This window comes from Protopterus annectens, chromosome 8.part0, assembly GCF_019279795.1.
Source record: "Protopterus annectens isolate FY-2018-M chromosome 8.part0, PAN1.0, whole genome shotgun sequence".
Classification (NCBI taxonomy): domain Eukaryota; kingdom Metazoa; phylum Chordata; order Ceratodontiformes; family Protopteridae; genus Protopterus; species Protopterus annectens.
In genome coordinates, this window is record NC_056741.1 from 108,214,568 (window position 1) to 108,234,673 (window position 20,106).

A 20,106-nucleotide genomic window follows, 5' to 3' on the forward strand; every position below is an offset into this window, starting at 1 on the left:
TACTAAGAGTTAAGCAATACAGTTTGCAGGCCATTAGATTTTCATTCAAGAGCTATCACAGTGTTATACTTGACTACAGCAACCTTACCTTACAGAATCAATTAATACAGCTCTACTGCAATGGTTATGACAACATAATCCTGCTGTTCACCATTTTCCTTACTGTTATTGGCATTGTTTCTTAACTACAGTTGTTATTATTTATTTATTGCCCTACAGCTCTAATTCCACATTTATTGCACTACAGATTTTCTTGTATATACTTTATTTCAGTTAATGCTTTATTCTTTCATGCCTATTGTACTACAGTTGGCATAATACATCTGTACTCACCACACTCATGGTGCAATCTGGCCAGGCACCCAGTATGGGACTCATGATTGCGGACCTCTCAGCTGCGGCTGTTGGGAGAGAAGCACACCATTTTTCATACCAGTTTTGCAGACATTCAGCCTGCATTTTGTTAAGACAGCAAAAAACATACTTACATACTTGTGGGGCATTCCCTGCTCTCACTTCTTGGACTCAGGTGTCCAAGGTTCCCCCTTCCTCCTTCTCAAGTCATCATAATGGTGATGACACTGCTCCCCTGTGTGGGAGATACCAGTAACACTGGTGATTTCCCTGTCCAACCGGTCCCAAACCTCCGGCTTACACTCTGAGCCCTGGAATTTACCCTGCATCAGCTTGGCTTCATGTTTTTTTACAAGGAGCCCAACCATGACCCTGGATTCAAAAATGCCCCACTTCTGCACCCAAAAGTGTGCGCCTTTTACCAGAACCACCTGCTATATCAACAATCAATTGAACTACAATTAATGCTGCAGAATTCCCACCTACTGCGCTTAATATAAGCTGTTTTCCCACCCTTACATGTCATTGAGCAACATTCAAAAAAGTGCTGTGCCACTTAGCATTACTCAAACCAGCTAAGCAGAGCCAAGTAGCTCAAAAACTTGCACAAACATAGTTTTAGCGAAACTTAGCACCGTTCAAACATTGGCAGATGTTATCATGTTTATGCAGTGCTTAGCATGGTTGAGCAAAGCTTAGCAGAGCACAGCAGTGCCATGTTTCCCAATTTTGTTATTAAATTATACAAAAATAGTACACTGAATTATACACATATATTGTCTGCTATGGACTTGAACCCAGGACCTACTATACATAAAGCCTGAACTTTACCCATTTAGCAACTTGGATAATATGAAAACTATTGTACCTTTGCATATACTACTGGGTTACCTGTTAGCTTTGCTGAGCACAACACCGTGCTGTGCAAATACATGTAAACACATGTAAACAACACTTGAAATAAATAATTAATTACATCTGGTTTCTATTTTTAGATGTCTGGCAAGTGTCAGCTATGTATGTATAAGCTGTGCTCAGCTCCATGGCTCTCTGTGCTGCAACACACACACGGCAATTGTAAAAAATCAAAATAAAAAATTATAATTACATTAATTATGATGATTGATTACTACCATTTTCTATTTTTAGATGTGTAGTAGGTGTCAGCTGTCTGTATGTGAGCACTGCTTAGCACTGCTGCACTCCATGCTGTGCAAACATAAATATTAAAAAAAATGGAACATTATAAAATAAAAATTGAATATTACTCATTTGATAGACTTCACAGCATTTCAACAGTTGAAGCATGCATTAATAGGGGTGTCACCTTCTACTTAACATCTGATCAGGCAGCCACAGCCATGGTTAGACTCTACACCTCTCCCTACACTGATTCAATATCCCTGTTCCTCAGCTCCTCCTTGGCAGTGTGCCATCATTAATATGCATTACCACTGCCGAGGGGGAACTGTAGTCGTGTATAGAGATACATTCTGTGTAGACTCTGCACAATGCCTACAAAGAGTTTAGTAAGTCCCGGGGATAGTGTTTAATATAATAAAAGAGAAGCAAAAATCATATTTTGCAAGGATGATGTCATTAACTTATCTACCTTTTAGATTTAACATAACAGACAGAAACAACTTAAGAAAGTTTAAATCTGTGGTGCATGAAGTGTAACTATAACTATAAAAGAAAGCTGTCTCTCATGTTAGTTAACATTGCTCAGTTAATCAGTATCAAGATCTGATTTATGTACAAAAAGTATAATTGAGAGATCCAAAGTAGTTCTATGCTACCTTTTTAGGCTTACAGTGTAATGGATGCCCTTAGCCTTGAACCACTGTCAGAATAACATAACTTTTCTACCAGCAGTATGAATTCTATTTTGCTAGTCATCCTCCAGTGATGTTCACCCTCTTTTCTAATCAACTGTAATAGTATCTCAACTCACAAACAGAAAATGTTATATCCATTTATTCTCTGAATACTGAAATATATTTTGCTTTGGCATGTATTGTTTGTTGCTTATCTTTTGTATATTATACAGATCCTGAAAATGGTCCTTTTGAATATTCAAAACCAATACAAACATACATTAATAAATAAACACTTTTTTTCTGTTTTCATTGTATTAATTCATTGTGTGTTTTAATCAGGATAGTGGACTGATTTGAAATGACCATTTTTAACTACAGCTTGGAAGTAACATCAGACACAAAACATGAAACAAAAAATAATCATGAGAAACAAATAATATAGACTTTTATTACTGTTCTTACCTATTATCCTAAAGGCATGCACCTCATGGTTGTTGGGGTTAGAAGATTTTTCACAGTTTCATAACATCTTCCCCTTGGTTGGAAAGTGCAGTGTAATACCTGCTGTGCTGGATCCATTGCAAGTGTTTCCTTTCAAATACACCTGTTGACTGTAGCACACTGTAGCATTTACCTGAAACATGCTGCAAATCTGTACAATGTGTGTAATATTACAAGATATTTTGATGTACAAACAGCTACAGCAGGGCAGATACACATCCGAAGGAGGAGGTCACAGAGTCAGTCGCACAGGTGGTGTCTGACAAGGAGTCTGTGAAAGCTGCAGGTGCAGGGGGTGACTATGTTAGATGCGTGCCATGACACTGGCTAAGACACAGCACCTGCCTCACAGGTATGGGTTAGAATAAGCATAGCATGTAACAGTAAAAACAATGCACACAATACCACACCCAGGCTGTATTATAATATGCATGGAGTGATCACATGAAGAGAATTAGACATAAACTTCCCTAGTAACAGATTGAGTGCAGGGCATGGTTCATATCATTCAGTTATCCAGAGCTGCTCATCATTTGACAATGATGTCAGAATTTGAGACATTTTGCTGCATCTGATGTAATTCTTGATAGGAAAAACAAAATTAAGTGGTATTTTTCACTTGCATTATTTGTTTTCATACTGTAAATACACTGTATCTACTGTTGCCAGGGCTTTTAAGGCATTTCTTTTTGTGATTCCCTAACACTTGGGCTCCAAACCAGTCATTTTACATTAAGATGGTCAAAGTCTACACTCCTCTGGCAGGAGAGGGCTGTTTTATTTATTTATTTATTTATTTATTTATTTATTTATTTAGTTAGTTGACATTGGTTTACTGGGAGAGTCTGCACCAGAAAGTGCCTATTTTCAGTGGAGGCCCAGGGAAAAAAGCCTCACAATCAAAATATTTTAAAAATCAAGTACAGAGATTTTAAATCATAAAGTATCATGCTGCATTACAAAACATCAAGTGCAAATATTTTAAATCACAATGTACAAACACAAGAGTGAAAAAAATGTAATGAGAAAAGCATAGAACATATGTTTCATAGCAGTGTGAAGTGAAAAGCAATAACATGCATTGGAGAAAAATGTGATAAAAAAACTCAATAGTCATATTATTTGTTATGCAGATTAGTATGTGGTAAATGAGACCTGAGACAATTCTAATATGATATTTAAAGAGATCTTAGAGATTATTTGATTAGAGACAGTGAGGTGAAACTGAGAGATTTCTTAGTATGAGAGAGGTGTTCATATTAAGGTTATAAAAAGGAAGAGAGAAGAGTGGAGAGAAGGAGTTTATAAGAAGAATGCAGGGTAGGGTGTCTTCAAGTAGCTTAGGTGAGTAGGGAGGAAAGAGAGAGGTGAGGAAAGGTGTGCAGAGATGAGGTGGATAAGCTAAGGCTGTGGGAAAACAAAAAGGAGTGGAGTAGGAGGCTGGAGAGGATTGTGAGTGTGATCTAGGTTGAAGGGGGTGAGTGAAGTATAGTGAATAAGTTCAGCCAGGACTGGCACAACAGCAGGTCCAAGATTTTGTAAAGTATTCTTTAAGGGGATCATTCAAAGGTGTGTAGGTTAGAAATAGTTGTGCTGGTTAGAGGTAAGGAGTTCCTTTTTTTTTGGTACTGAATACTAGTAGAGGGTTTGTTCAGGGGATTTCGTTGGTCTATTTTTGGGGAGAAGATGATTGTCTTCTGATCTAAGAGTTCTGTTTGGAAAATGTATGTTGATTAAAGGTGTAAGAGCTGGGCAGGTTAATAGTTTGTGTATGATTTTATGTACTGTTATAAGATGAATGTAGGAGAGATGGAGGGGGTGTTCCAGACAGCTAAGGGTATGCAGAGCTTTACAATGATGGGTAAAGGAGGATGAATTAGTTGCAAACTTGACAATTTTCTTGTTACAGCTTTCACTTTTATGTTTTATGGAGGATTGTAAATTGGTAATAATCGGTGTGCCATAGAGTAGGGAGGGCAGAAGATAGGTCTTAGCTAGAGAAATTTTTGTGTGTGTGCTCAGAAAATCTTTGTTTCTGTATAACATGCCTAATTTTTCATGTTTTTTCTTGATATTGCTTTGGATGTAAAGGTCACATTTAAGAAAATCATTTATTATGACTACTAATAGTTTGGTATGGTGGACTAATTCAATTTCAGTCCTATTTGCTGAAAATATTTTGAAAGATGCTTTGCTAAGGATGTAAGATTTGGGGATAAAGAGGAGGGATTTGTTGTTTTGGGGTGGGTAGGAGTTGTGATGCTGCAAATCAGGTTTCAATGGAGATGACAGATGGTTGAGTGATTTCTTGGAGGTGAGTTAAAGTGCTTGAATAGCAGATGATGGTAGACTCATCTGTATATTGAGCCAATGTGTCTCCACAAGAAGATGAATGTAGCTTATTGATAAAAAAGTATTGAATAGTAGAGGGCCAAGGATGGATCCTTGTGGGACTCCTGTGGAAATGGGAAGGTATGCAGAGATGGATCATTGCCATTTTTGCAGCATGTTGCCTGTTGGCAAGGTAGCTAGAGAACCATTGAATAGATGGATGGAAATGCTAGACTTTTGATGCTAGGTATTTGAGCGGCTAGCAGTTAGATGGTTGATAGGTGAGGCTGAAGTAATGGTTGAGGTGTGCTTATTTATTACTACTGCTGGTGGGAATGCTGGGAATGAGAGGAGAAGAATGAATAAGCTGATAAAGGAGGGAAACAGCATGGTTAGTGTTGCAAAGATTTTGCAGTATGGAAAGATGAGGTAATAAGCAGTGATAATAGTGTGAAGAATAGGTAGGTTTTGAAGGAGAGGGAGCAGCATGGGATTTGAGAAGGAATTTAGAATAGAAGTGGGTGGAGATGGTATAAAAAGAACAGTTTGTGATTGGATAGAATGTTAGGTATATGATCAGAGTATGACTAGAGGAGGCAGAGTAAGTGAGATATAAGCTTAGATTTAGTAGGGGGTGGATAGGAATTGGGAGTAGGGCAGGGGAGTGGAGTGATACCCCAGAGTAGTGATGGTTGAAATGAGTGGGTTGGCCCACACCTACGTTAACTGCCACAGGCAGCATTGCAGTGACTTTGGCTTGAAATGATGCCCCAGTAGCTGGAGAAACAACTGAAATGGGGGACGGCCAATAAGGTACTTCAAAGGAATGCAATTACTCCCCCCCAAACACATATGGTTTACCACCAAAACAATCAGTGAGGCAGAATGTTTATGGATACAAAGACAAGGTTTTGGAACTCTAAATACTTAAAGTGAGTCACATCATTTAATTTTACTGTTATGGGTTTTTTTGCCTTTCCATGGATTTTTTACAATGCTAGATTAAAATATGCTAAAGTGTTAGTTTATATTTACCTTCAGCAGCAAAAGGCCTGTGGGTGTGGGTGGGGGTGAGGTGTCCCTCCAGCAGATTCAACACTACAGTACAAACACTCCCTAATGCAGAAGTGAGGGGGAAACAAGTAAGTTTAGTTTGATTCTTGGAAACTGCATTACAGAGGTTTTAACTGAAGGTATTGTTTCTTTTGAACTGGAGGTGAAATTCAGCTGTAGAAGTTCCTTTGGTAGTGGGATTATGTTAACTTTTGCAGCAGCAATTGTCAGATATACTATGTGCTCAGTACACTGGAAAAGAGAGAGAGAGAAAGAAAAGTTGCAATATCTGGTTTGTTTAATGTTTGAACTGGGTAGATATTTGTCTATACTCTGCTGCATTGAGTAGTTTTGGCCAACTTAAGTAATATACTATATTTCACAGTTGTGCATTTCTGCTGTATAGCCTTTAAACAGGAAAATAAAGAATATAACAGGAGATATGTTTAGGTATGCAAGTCTAGTTTTAATAAAAAAGGACACTTCCACAGTTTGGCAGGACAAAAGGAATATAAAGTGACTAACAAGAGATGTGTGCTGGTATATGTTTGGGATTACTAAGACTGAGGTTTACAGATTTTAGAAGAACAGGTAGAATGTTTATCTTAGTTCCCACTCTTTGTTATACAACATACAGTCTGTAAATGTGACATCCATGCACTTTAGAATAAGTAGCTTGAGTTTTTAATATATATGAAAAAACTAGGCAATGACCCAACTCTTTTTGCAAACAGAACTGTCTCATATTATTAACAATTGACTAGACTAGCCAGTAACTGTGCTGTTCATAAAACATAAAATGAGGAACTACGATTTAACCCTTCAGTAGAAGACAGGTGAAACGTGCAAAGATATACACTAGAGATTAGCAGCAAAGAGAAAAAAATAACACTTAGATGGAAACACACTACAAACTTACTTGCTGTATCTGTGCAGTTCAAAAGCAAAAATGAGCTGCTACCACTGAATCCTAGAGCAAAAATCCAGTAGAAACACATTTATATTTGCTACACATTAACAACAGAAAGACAACACTTAGCCAGAGTTTAACACAGTGGAAAACATAGGTGCTACATCTGAATCCTAGAGCAAAAAGCCAGTAGAAACTTGCTGATATATTTGCCCCACATTAATAGCAGAAAGACAACACCTAGCCAGAATTTAACACAGCAGAAGCTTATTTGTAATTGTTTCTAGTACAGTGTTGAATCAGAATGAAACAGACCATTTGTGTTATGAAATTCAGAAATGCAATGTACCTTACTATAGAGTGAAGCAGCTGAATGGAGAGGAGCTCACTTGGGTCATGGGTTAGAGAAGGGATTTTGAATTTGGAGCCACTATGGCAAAAGTGCTTGGAAAACAACTGAGATGAGGAGAAGGCTAATCAGGTAGTTCAGTGGAATGCAGTTACCCCCCAAAGGATGGTTTACTACCAAAAACAATCAGTGATGTAGAATGTTTATGGATACAAAGACAAGCCTGGGGATTCAATAAAATCAATGTAAGCTTTGCGCTAGTTTACATGTTGGCGTGATGAGCAGCAGTACTAATTCCATATGCATGCAGCACATTGCAGTTACCCGAATATAAGTGGGGTTTCATGGCCAGCAACAGTGTTACCTGCCAGGAAACCATGTAAAGTAGCATGAACACATGCAGACATGTAAACACATTTACCTATGGGCAAACTAGTTCTGTGGGATTTTGTGGACAGCCACAATGACTACCAGGGTTTAACGTAAGACAGTGAATACAGTTCTAGCACTTTATTTATTTATTTGACATTTGTTACCCGGGATAGTCCATCTGAACAAAATCCTTTTTTCTGTGGAGGCCCTGGGAGAAAAGCTCCACAGTACAAGTAAGCAAGAAAATTTACAATATTGAAGAGGAATACAGTCAAATATTTACAATAAAACAGTTAAGCAAATGTAGATAAAGCTTCATAGTACAATATAGTAAGAGGCATTATAACATTGTTGAAAAAACATAGTAAGTAAATATACAATAAAACATTTGAATGAATTAACATAACACAATGGGTTATCTTCAGACGGTAATTGTACAATACAGAACAGCTAAGTGAGTTATGGTAGTAGGGAAGGAATAGAGAGGACAGTGAGAGAGAAAGGGGTGGGTTCATGTGGGATGATTACAGAGGCAAATCCATGTGCTATTTATGTACCTTTTGAGAATTTTCTTGAATTTGTGGATGTAGGAAATGTTTCTAAGGTTCATGGGGAGCTTGTTCCAGGCAAGAAAAGGGAAGTAGTTGTAGAGAGTCTGTCCAATAGATTTTTTACATTTGTGAATTTGCAAGAGACATTGGTCAGAGATTCTGAGGGATCAGATTCTGAAGGATTGAGGGGGCTTATAGAGGGAGACATGTGAGGAAATGCTAGGACAAGAAGAGGGCATTTTCAAAATAGTATGGATAATGAGAAGTTGGGTAAATAAGAGTTGGTTAGGAAACTCTAGCCAGCTGAGTGCATGGAGAGCATGACAGTGGTGTGATCTTGATGACAGATTGTCTGCAAATCTAGCAACTTTTTTAGGTGGTTGCCAGTTTGGAACGTAGTGAAGACTGTAAGTTGGTTAAAATTTGAGAGCTGTAAAAGAGGTTGGGGAGAAGGTAAGCTTGGGCTAGTGAGTTCCTGGAGTTGGGAGTGGCTTTTGTTTCTACAGAGTAAACCAAACTTTTGGTAGGTTGTCTTGATGCAGTTAAGAACATGAAGGTTGAATTTTAGTTGACCAACCACAATTACTACAAGTAGTTTAGTCTTTATAGGACATTGTAGTCAGTGAAGAGTAGTGTGCAAACCTGTGTTATGCACATACCTCTTATCCTGTTGTAGCAGGAAATCTGGACAATGTCATGAATGAAAGATAAACAGCCAAAAATAGGGACAATTTTTAAACATTGCTCTTACAAACTTATAAAGTTGATAGAATAACAGGTTTTGCATTAGCATGAATTATCTGAAGGGCTTGAAGTCTGAAATTCAAATGTCTGTCATTATTTCTTAACTTCAGTGTTTAATAAGTTGCCAGTAATTGGCCAAAAAAGTGCAATTTTATGAAAAATGTACCAAAAATATGAGGCAAAAATATGGACATTTTGCAAAAATCTGTAGAGTGGAGAGTTATAGTTAGGCATACTGAACAAAATTTTTGTCATTGATCAGCAATGGCACATAAGTTGTGTTATAAATACTTGTTTAGGGGAAGTGTATTGAAAAAGGGCCACACACAAGACTTGTAGTAATCAACACAGAGGAAGAGGACAGGTGCAACATGGTAATGTACAGCAGATGAGGGCATGTCAATGTACTTACACCACAAAAACAAGACAATTATAGCCTGAGCACTACTGACATATCTACATGATATAGTATGTAATGCTGTGTACACCTCCTGTGTAGGCATAGTTATATCATCACACAGTTATTGTATATTATATGACTGTTACACAAGGTGACATATCAGTGGAAAGTATTCTTTGTGACATAAGCTTTCTGACATGAACTAGGGAGAGGACATTTATCAAGGACAGTATATACCATAGGGGTTAGGTACACATTGTGAAGCTGTGCAAAATGAGTTGCCTGAATATGAATGTAATGTCAGCAAAGTCTCAGCCAAGTGGGACACAGAGCAACAGGATCATGGACAACGATAGAGAGAAGCATGCGCAACCATGGACAATATCAGCATAAAAACACCATTAATCCATGTCAGTGGCATAACATTTGTGATTGCGAGTGACTATATGTGGATCTGCCAAAACACACTTGTACAGCTGTCATGTTTTGTCAGCAATCTATGAGAGGAATCAAGCACACCTCCCTAAAAAAATTAAACATTTTTGGAGGTGCTTGGAGGAACACTGTTATACTTTTATTTGAAACTACAAGCAAACCTGGCTAGTTGATAGGTGTGCATGCCATATATGTGCCTCAATCCACAGTGTCACAAATGTAACCCATACCATCAATGCTGTCAGTCATCTATGTGTTTGCTGTGTGCCTCACAGGTACATGTATCACACATGCATCTTGTATAACACTTAGAAAGGGGTTCTGCATCATCAACCCCTACTTCTTATGCACCAAAAATAATACTTAGGGATGGCCAATAAAATATGTGGGAGCTCACTGTGGAAAATGTGGTACACTTGAGTAAATTATCCCTGAAAGATGTGTTGGGAGGTAAATAAAAAAGGTTGCATTGCGCTCAATTATTAGTGTGATGAGGCTGAGAACAATGGAACTATAATGCCCTTTGATGTGGATGTCCCGCACATACTCAGGAGTTGTGATACATACAAGGGAGTAGTCACCACCATGGGCACATGTTGGTGGACATCCACATATCATCTGCCTGAATACACAGGTTACATACCACTTGGTCCACTCATAAGGATTTACTGTCTATATTACTATTAGCATGTATAATTGATTTTATAACATAACTAATCCTCCCATAAATGTTGATCATCTACAATGCTTAGACTGCTGTGGCAACAATCCTTTGAATGTGTTGATACTGTCTGCATTATACCAATAGCACACTTTGATTCCATGATTGTCCACACTTTCAGTCTTCTACAGTGCTGGTAGGACAAAGGATGTGTAAGTCAGTTTTGATGTTTGGAACTTGCAATATGAACAGGAAAAGGCCTAGCACTGTGGTATGGACCTGCACACTGGATTTTACTTGTATGTTACTTCACACACTTCAAAATATTTATCTATCATGTATGTGATCCTGTGGTTTACCCACATGGTGATGTAGGTGTTTATGGCCACTTGAGACAATTTCACAGCAGCATCTGAGTGTAGATTTGTGTCAGATGGCTTGGCCAGGTCAAGTTACACAGGATGATGATGTTGTCATCATGCATACCCTTGTTGACCATCTTGACAACATCTAACACATGTAACAGACATCATGTAGCTTGAACAAATCAGACATGGTTTTGGTACTCAGTCAGGATATTACTTGTGTCCTTGTAGAGAAGATCCATGATGACTCATTGGTTTACCTCACAGATGAGGGGAGGCAGGATGGGTCTATAATTTCATGCATCAGCTAATGGTCACCCCAAGTCAGAAAGATGCATGTTGATGTACACTCTTCTACAGGAACATAGGCTGGCTGGAGGCTGTGCTGAAGTATGGATTCACCTGTTTGTGATAGGTCATGTTTTCAGACATGCTATGGGCAACTTTTGATGTGTAAGGGCCCAATTATTCTGCATTATTAGCTGTAGAGAGTGCGCATATGAGCTCCCCTCCTTTGAATAAAAACTGAGTAATGTTTGCATGTATACTTTGGCTGATGATAACTAGCAACAGGGTGGTGATGTGACAGACAAACTGTCATCTAGCGGATTTCTATTCCCTCTGGTTGGGTATGTCTGTTGGCATCCACGTACGTCTATGCTTAGTTGTGTATTCCCTTTAACATTTCACATTTATTGGAATAAATAATTTGTGAAAAGACCACCAAATGCAACCTTGGTCATTCATCACATTCCTCACACTGGTGCTATGCACACAGTCATATGCATGTGTACCAATGTCATGCATTTACATCAGTTGCACAACATATGCCTATATGTGTCTCAGAGGCAAGCTGTGTTTGATCAGCCTGATGCCATACCAGGATACATTAGAGATCAGTTCTTTGTGGTTCATGCAGAAAATTTCCTGACACACATGCTAATAATCACACAGTGGTGCTGTTGACCACCTCAATAATCCATGGGTACAGCGACACAACTGCACATACTAAGTATTCCACAATGTTGCAACTGAATCCAAACATGTGATGATTGTGTATATCATGGAATATCAACATGTATATGAAACAAGACTTCTGTGACCATGTAATCAATATATAAATTTATACTGATGTCTGTCGCAGAACATTCAATGATGGTATGTTGACACATGCATGCCTGTGCCATATGGCAAGTGTCACTGTGATGGTGGAATGTGAGCTATGTAGAATGTTGATCTGCTCCACTACAACAGATGTCCTAATAAGCCAACAGTATACATAAAAGTGTATCATAACATGTCAACACTTTTCAGGGGCATATTACTACAGCTGTATAGAAGGAGCTTGTACTGCAATGTCAGCAATGGCCAATACATTAGCTCACATCACAAATTGTAATACTCACTTGTATTCATACTGTATATCCACACCTCAATATAGCACGCCGATGACAGCAACATTGACATGTCCACTGTTCATAGGATCATAGAGTATTATTAGGCTGACATGAACATCATATGAAATCCTAGCCATTTGTAGACTGTTTAAAAATAATCCCATATCTATATTATGGAAGATAGTAAACCTGTTGTGCATATGTGTATATTTGTTGGATTGCATTACATTTTGCCACTGTCCATATGACACCTGTGTACCAAATCATGATATAATTAGCAATTACATATGCAGTCATCCACAGTGCTGTTTGGACAAGGGATGTGTAAGTCAGTCTTGATGTCTGACATTTACAATATTAACAGGAAAAGGCCTAGCATTGTGGTCATGGAAGGCCTTTGCTTCATGATGTATGCATGCATATTTGAAAAGAGGACATCCTGCACTTCTTTCTGTAAGGATGTCATGTGGCCAGAGGAAAATTCAGGATGCTGTATAAATAGGGTTACATGACAATTTCTCCCACTGGTAGAGAAATGAAGACCAGTTCCAAAGATCATACAATGGCCATGATGTATCACCAACCACCCACAGCAGTAGACTGAGCCTGATTTGAACAATACACCTGTGTAGGTATAGAAGATGAATGGCATGCAATGTCACAGTAGCAACACCATATATGTCCAACTGTTACTACTGCCATGTTGCACTTCATGGAGTATGATAGTGTCATTGTATGGTGAGGAGGATGTGTTGGGAGGAGTGCAGGGCAGGTATGTGGTGTCACATTCCATGTTGCCTGCTGTCAGACTGGATCCCATATATGTGTAGGTGAAGTAGCTTGCAAACACATGAGTTAATGGTACTGCCACACCACAGATTTGTCTTGAATACTGTCAGAGTGTGTGTTATACAGGTTGACATCAGTGTGTACTACAGCAAGATTATTGGAGGAGGGTCTGACACAGTTGTGGACTCACATTTTGTTCTAAAATTTTCATTCTAATGATTGTTGAATGCACACACCATTGACTGCAGTGAGAATAGTTCTCCTACCTATGCATTTGCAAAGCACAGTACTTAACACAAGCACCACAGCATGAGTCAGGCATTTAGAATGCCTGCCAACACGTTATAGCTGATAATATCTAGTGTCTGGTGAGAATTCAATGTTAATAGCAGTGTCCCATTCTGATGCAAATGCTCTCTTGAATGTCAACCAAGTGAATACAGGCACACACACACCAGTTAACCACAGTGAGAATAATACTCATACCTATTTATAAAACACAGTGCTTAACACAAGCACTGCAGCACAAGTCTGGCTTTTAGAATATCCAACAACACTTTATAGTTTATGACATCAGCAGTGTCTGGTGAGAATAAGATGGTAATAGCAGTGCTCCACATGCTGCTGCACAATGCTCTTTCAAATGTCAACCAAGTGAACACATACACAACAGTCAACAGCAGAGAGAATAAAACCCCTACCTATTTCCAGAGCACGGTACTTAATGCAAGTGCCATAGCATGAGTCTTGTTTTTAGAGTGCCTGATAACACTCTATAGCTGATGACATCAGCACTGTCTGGTGAGAAGAAAATAGTAACAGTAGTGTCCCATATGCTGGTGTAAAACACACATTTGAATGTCAACCAAGTGAACACAGATACACACACATACCAGTTGACCACAGAGAGAATAGAAACCTATCTAGTTATTTACTTACCATAACATTTAACACAAGTGTTACAGCACAAGTCTGGGTTTCACTGTGTCCAACAACACTTTATCACTGATGACATCAGCACAGTCTGGTGAGAAGAAGATGACAATAGCAGTGTCCCATATGCTGGTAAAAAAACACTGTAGGGCATGTCAGCCAAGTAAACACTCACCAGTTGATTACAGTGAGAATATAACCTTTATCTAACTATTTACAAAGCACAGTACTTAATGCAAGTGTTACAGAACAAGGCTGACTTTTACAGTGTCAGATAATACTTTATAGCTGATTACATCAGCAATGTCTGGGGAGAAGAAGATGGTGATAACAGTGTCCAACATGGTGGTGTAAAATGCTTTCTCACATGTCAACAAAGTGAACACACACACACACACGCACACACGCACACACGCACACACACACACACACACACACACACACACACACACACACACACACACACACACACACACACACACATTGACTGCAGTGAAAATAGAACCCCTACCTATCTAGAAGCACCAGCTATGGAATGCATTACTTAATGCAAGCACAAGGGCACAAGTCTGGGCTTTGTACTTCTGTAGGACAGTTTATAGTGGATGACATCACCATTGGATATTTGAGTGAAATGTTGGGAGGCCTGAATTAAATGGATGTGTAGTTATGTGCAAATATCAAAATATTTGTACTCAAGGGGGCTAACTGTCATCACTGTCCCATTACTCCACTGGCTGTTTGAGTGCTTGACATCTTTTTTATGTATCATAATAGACAGCATCCCTGTATCTATGTGGGGATGACAAAATCCCCATTTCTGCCACTATTCCCAGAGGTACCACTGCACCAGCTGCAGAACTAATGATACCTGATGTGGAAGGTCCAGGTAGTGTAGGAGCAGCAGAAGCAGTACTGCTAATTTGGGCCCCAGATGTACTGGACCTCAGTGCAGGAGCTGGTGTAATGGGGTCAGGCTGAACAGCAGTAGTTAGCTTATCTCCCTGTGCTGTAAATCATTTTGTGAGTTGCCAGAAATGGATGGCATCAAAATGTTGTGACCACACATATAAAACCAAAAAAAAAGAGAGATAAGTGTTGGGATAGAGGAAAACAGGATAATTAATGTCATCATATCTGACATACAATAAAATAGGACAATATAAATAATTTATTTTTGTTGTTATATTAAGTATACTTTTTTTAACAATTACAAACTATGACTGAAGATTGCTCCAAGTAATCTGTACAATGTGTATATATTGTGCATATTCTCGATCAAATAATACTGATGATTAAACAGCATGGCATGTATGCCAATGTTGTTGACATTATTATGTAACCTTTTGAAATAATGTTATGATATATTTCTTTCCTGTGGGATTTTAACCTGCAACATCTGAATGCAGTGTTACAATTGAGTCTTACAGTTTGCTTGAGCTACAGACTAGAGCATGCATACTTGATTTTACCATTAAGATGCTCAGTTTGCTACCGCTATATATTACTTTTGTTGTGCTAGATACATACCCCTTGCTTCCCTCAGTCCTTCTAAATTCTCAACACGGGCTTCCCTATTCCCCATTATCTCTTGTGAGATTATCTGATGATGTCCCACCTAGTGTGGGATGAAAGCCCTCATCATTTTATATATAGGATGTTTTTATTTTCTTGTCAATGGTGCTTTATTAAAAGTGCATTTCCCTTCTTTCACAGTTCCATCTTCCTTTTGGAGTGGGATCTTTGCTTTTTGTTTTGGAGGTTTTGGAATTTGCAGGGGAAGCCTTCACTGAGTCTACATAATTGCTTTATAGCTTGTTGAATACCTCATCTATTTTGAATTGATTTATTAGCATACAATTCAACTGGTTATGCTCTAATTAGTGTTAAAATTATTATTACACTATTCAGGCAGTCTATACCCTTACTCAATGAAGACACTGAGACAGTTCTGCTATTACGACATTTGTTTTACTGCATACAAGTTTTTTTCACATCTAGCTTGACAATGAAAGATATACACAAATATCAAAATAGGAAATAGGAAATTCACCCCGGGGATCACTTCTGTGGCTCTCCTCCACAGGGGCACAGGAAAATAATTTTCTTGAGTGGTGAAAGCCAGGGTACCTTTTTGGCTAGGCCTATATAGGCCCTAGTGCCAACAGCCTAGTAAATACCTATGAACCTATGAAAAATGTATGTCAGCTTACAGCATCAGATCTGTAAGGTTAGGAAAATCAAAGTCTCTGATACAAAAGAAAAAGTCCCAATCTTTATAATGTCTTTCCTGCCTGCATCAGCAGTTTAGAGAATTTGTCAGAATAATAAGTCTTTCCTTTGAAGCTGGTCTGCTGATAGTTTGTTTCCCATATTTCAAACATTCTGTTCCTGAAGGTTAACTCCTCTGACTCGCTCTTATCTTGCACGTCCTTTTGATGAGACACAGCTGCATACAAGAGTTTGTCTTGACCTGTTTATAGATAATAAATTTCACAAACTGCATAGTTTATAAAAGATAAAATATTTTACTTCTGGCTCTTATTAACAATGAATGCCAAGCTATATGTTTTTGCCAAGAGTTCAAACTAAGTATACTCTACACACTGAAATGCAGAATATTTATTTTACATTTTGAGAAAAAATCCACTGAAGTATATTTTAACCTGTTCTTTACTCTCACCATTCCATCTTTTCATTTAAAAAGCGGAAAATAACTGTCCATTTTCAACTTCAGTTGTACACATTGAAACCTTTTCCAGTTTATCTAGATTAACCATTATTATTTGTTGGATTCTATAAGTTTTCCACAAATGGCAACTTAGGTAGCAATTCCAGATAATTAATATGACTGTAATGCCTAACACTACTAATACAGGATGTATCAACCAACTTAACAGGTTTTTCCCTGATTTAGACCAACCAGTAAAGATATCTCACCAATTGTGAGCAGTATCTTTTTTGGTGTTTTCAGCCAAACTAAATAGTTTATCTTTTGCAATGATGCTTAATGCCTCATAATACAAAATACTTTTATTTATTTTTTCAAATACTTTCTGAGAATTTTAGCATTGCTCGTTATGTTTTTTAAATGATCCAAGGATACAAATATATTGGGAAGCTGTATTAAGTCATAATTCCAGTTCTTGGAAATATTTACTTCTATGGGTTCAGTAAATACATAGCTCTTATTATTCCATTTAAGGAAATCAACGTGATAAACATCCTAAAAAAATGTAATTTTAAATTATGACCTACATCTTGATCTGTAAGCAGACAAATATACTGAGGAGCCACATCTATAAACATATGAAAAGAAGAAGGCATAATAGTCCATTTACACAAATTAACAGAATGCTGCAGTAAGCATGGTTCATAGACAGGCGAATGCTGTCCACAAATTAGTCCATTTTGAGTCTGTGTACAATACTCAATTTTATGTGTTTTCCCTCTCATATCTATATAATTACCTTCAAATTGTGGCAAACAATGCTCATACCCTTCTGGTACTAGACATTTTATAGGTAACACAGTAAACTGAGACATAATAGTTGTATCAGTAACATTATAATGCATGAATTTTCCTGTGCAATATTGTGGAGTACAATATGTTACTTCAGTAAATATTTTAATCCAATCTGTATCAGGTATCAATTTGTTAAACAATTGTCACAAAACATTTTCATTTTGTAACATAAGTTCAGTTTGCATGTTATTTATTTTGAATTTCCACATGCAAAGATTGCATTGTGCATTTTGTCCAATTTACAAAAATTGTCATGTTACCATCAAATTTCAACTGATGTAGCTGCTTAGCATCATAATTGTCTAAAATTGCTGCTGATAATTTATATTGTACAGGTGTGTCTTCCATATTTCTGGATTCCAGGATGCTTTTAAATGTACAATCTGAGAGATATCTTCCCCAGGTCTATATTAGAATCTCGAAGTCTGACAATATCGAATACGATATTGTCGACATGAGATTACTGAAAGTGCACATCGAACGTTTAAATGGAAATCTCCATAAGGGGAGATTTCCATTTACTTCAATGTTGTGTGATCTCAGAGTTGGTATGTTTAAGTAGTGGGGGGGTGTGGGGCACAGCCCCCTACATGGGGAGTGCAGGGGGGCTTTCTCCCCTGTGTTAATGCTTTAGTTTTTTTTTTTTGTTTTAATAATTTTTTTATTAGGGATCAATGGTTTAATACTTTGATGCATAAAGTTCCATTTTTATGCATTCGAAGTATCAAACCTTTGAGGCTATAATATAGACCCATCTTCCCCCACTACTCTTAAACAATTAGTTATAATTTCAACATCAGCTGCATTAATAGCTCCAATGCTGTGCCTAGGCCTCCTAACAGAGTATCATACCAAGCTCTTTTATATCGGCACCTGCCTGTGTCTGGGAATGTGATGTTAAAATGTACTACAAACTTTTGATACTGTCTTTCTACCTTTTTACAGGTAGAAGGGATTTTAACCAAATGGTCTGTATTGACAGAGGTAGGTTTTCCTGTTAATATTGATAGAACATATGCCCAATGTATGCTGTCTGTAATGACTGTGGTATTAGTACATATTACAGAAACTCCAGCAGTAAAATTTAGTTGTACTTTTGTATTATTGGGAGGAATACTAATTCCCCTGTATGGTATGATTACCACATTTCTTCACATAAGTGAAGACTAGCCATTGTGTTGATGGTGGATATTTCTTTGAATTTCCTCCTTTTCCCAAATAAAATATAGGAAATTGACAGCATTTAATAGAAACTTTGGAATCAAATTCAAGGGTTACCTTAGGACTGTTTGGTCGAATGTAATAATGACCCATAACCGAGGGCCAAAAGGTAACATTACTGGGAACTATTATATGCCCAAAGGTACAATTAGCATTAGATGGACAAGTGAAGTTGTCCTGCTGTCTTTGCCCACAAAAAAGATTTAGTTTTGAGCATTCACACCAACCTAGAGTATTATTGTCATTGTTTATTTTCCGAACTTGCATTTATCTTGTTTGACACAATACCCCAAGGGCTCCAATGAGTACAGTCAATACAATAACAAACAGAATCTTCATTATGTGCAATAATATAACTTTTCCACGTAAGTGGTATTAATCTGAAAAGTTATTTTGATAGATGCTTTTTCAACTGTTTTAGAGTTGGCATTTGCCATGAGTCTACAAAAAAACACAAAACATGAAGTCACTTAATGACTTTTAACTGATCTCTATGAACAAAAATCATTTTGCTTTTTTTTCCTTTAACTTTTGTACACTAGAGGTCCTAACTGAGCAATTATTTCAAAGGGTCCTTGCCAATTCAATGACCGTCCATCTGGAATGTCTTGACTAAGACCTGTGTCCCAGAGGGAAGGTTTTCATTTGGCATAACAGGATTTTTTTGACCGTAATTTAAATGATAAGCTTTGCCACAATTCAGAAATATCCTTTAACCATTGTTGATGCTGTGTAATTTCTAATAATAGTCTGTTTACACTAACAGTAGGATTGAATGGCAATTGTACAGGAATTTTTCTACCTGTCATGACTTCAAAAGGTGAGATCCCTGTTTTACTGTGTGGAGTTGCTCTGACACCCAGTAAGATTTCAGGCAAATGTTTTACCCAATTTATGGCTTTTTCCAAGCAGGCTTTCCTAAGGCATTCCTTAAGAGTCCTGTTCATTCTTTCAACAATCCCATTAGACTGAGTATGGTAAGAAACATGAAATCGTTGCTGGATACCAAGCAAACCACACAAAGCTTTCATCAGTTTACTGACAAATTGTGGCCCATTATCGGATTCGATAACTCGTGGCCATCCCCAATGACAAAAAATGTTTTTCCATAAAGCTTCTGCTGTAGCCTTAGCCATCATTGTTTTTGTAGGAATTGCTTCTACCCATTTTGAAAAAAAATCAACTACCAATAGACAATACCTGTACCCACGTTTAGCTTTGGGTAATGGACCTGCAAAGTCAATTTGGATGGCATGCTAAGGTCCATTTGCTGGAGTTACCCTTAGTAACTGTGGCTTTTTCAATTGAGCATTAACCTGCAAACATATTAAGCATTCAGCATGCACTAAATCAGAGATTTTCTTTAACTGTGGATGCCAGTACTTGTTCTTTAC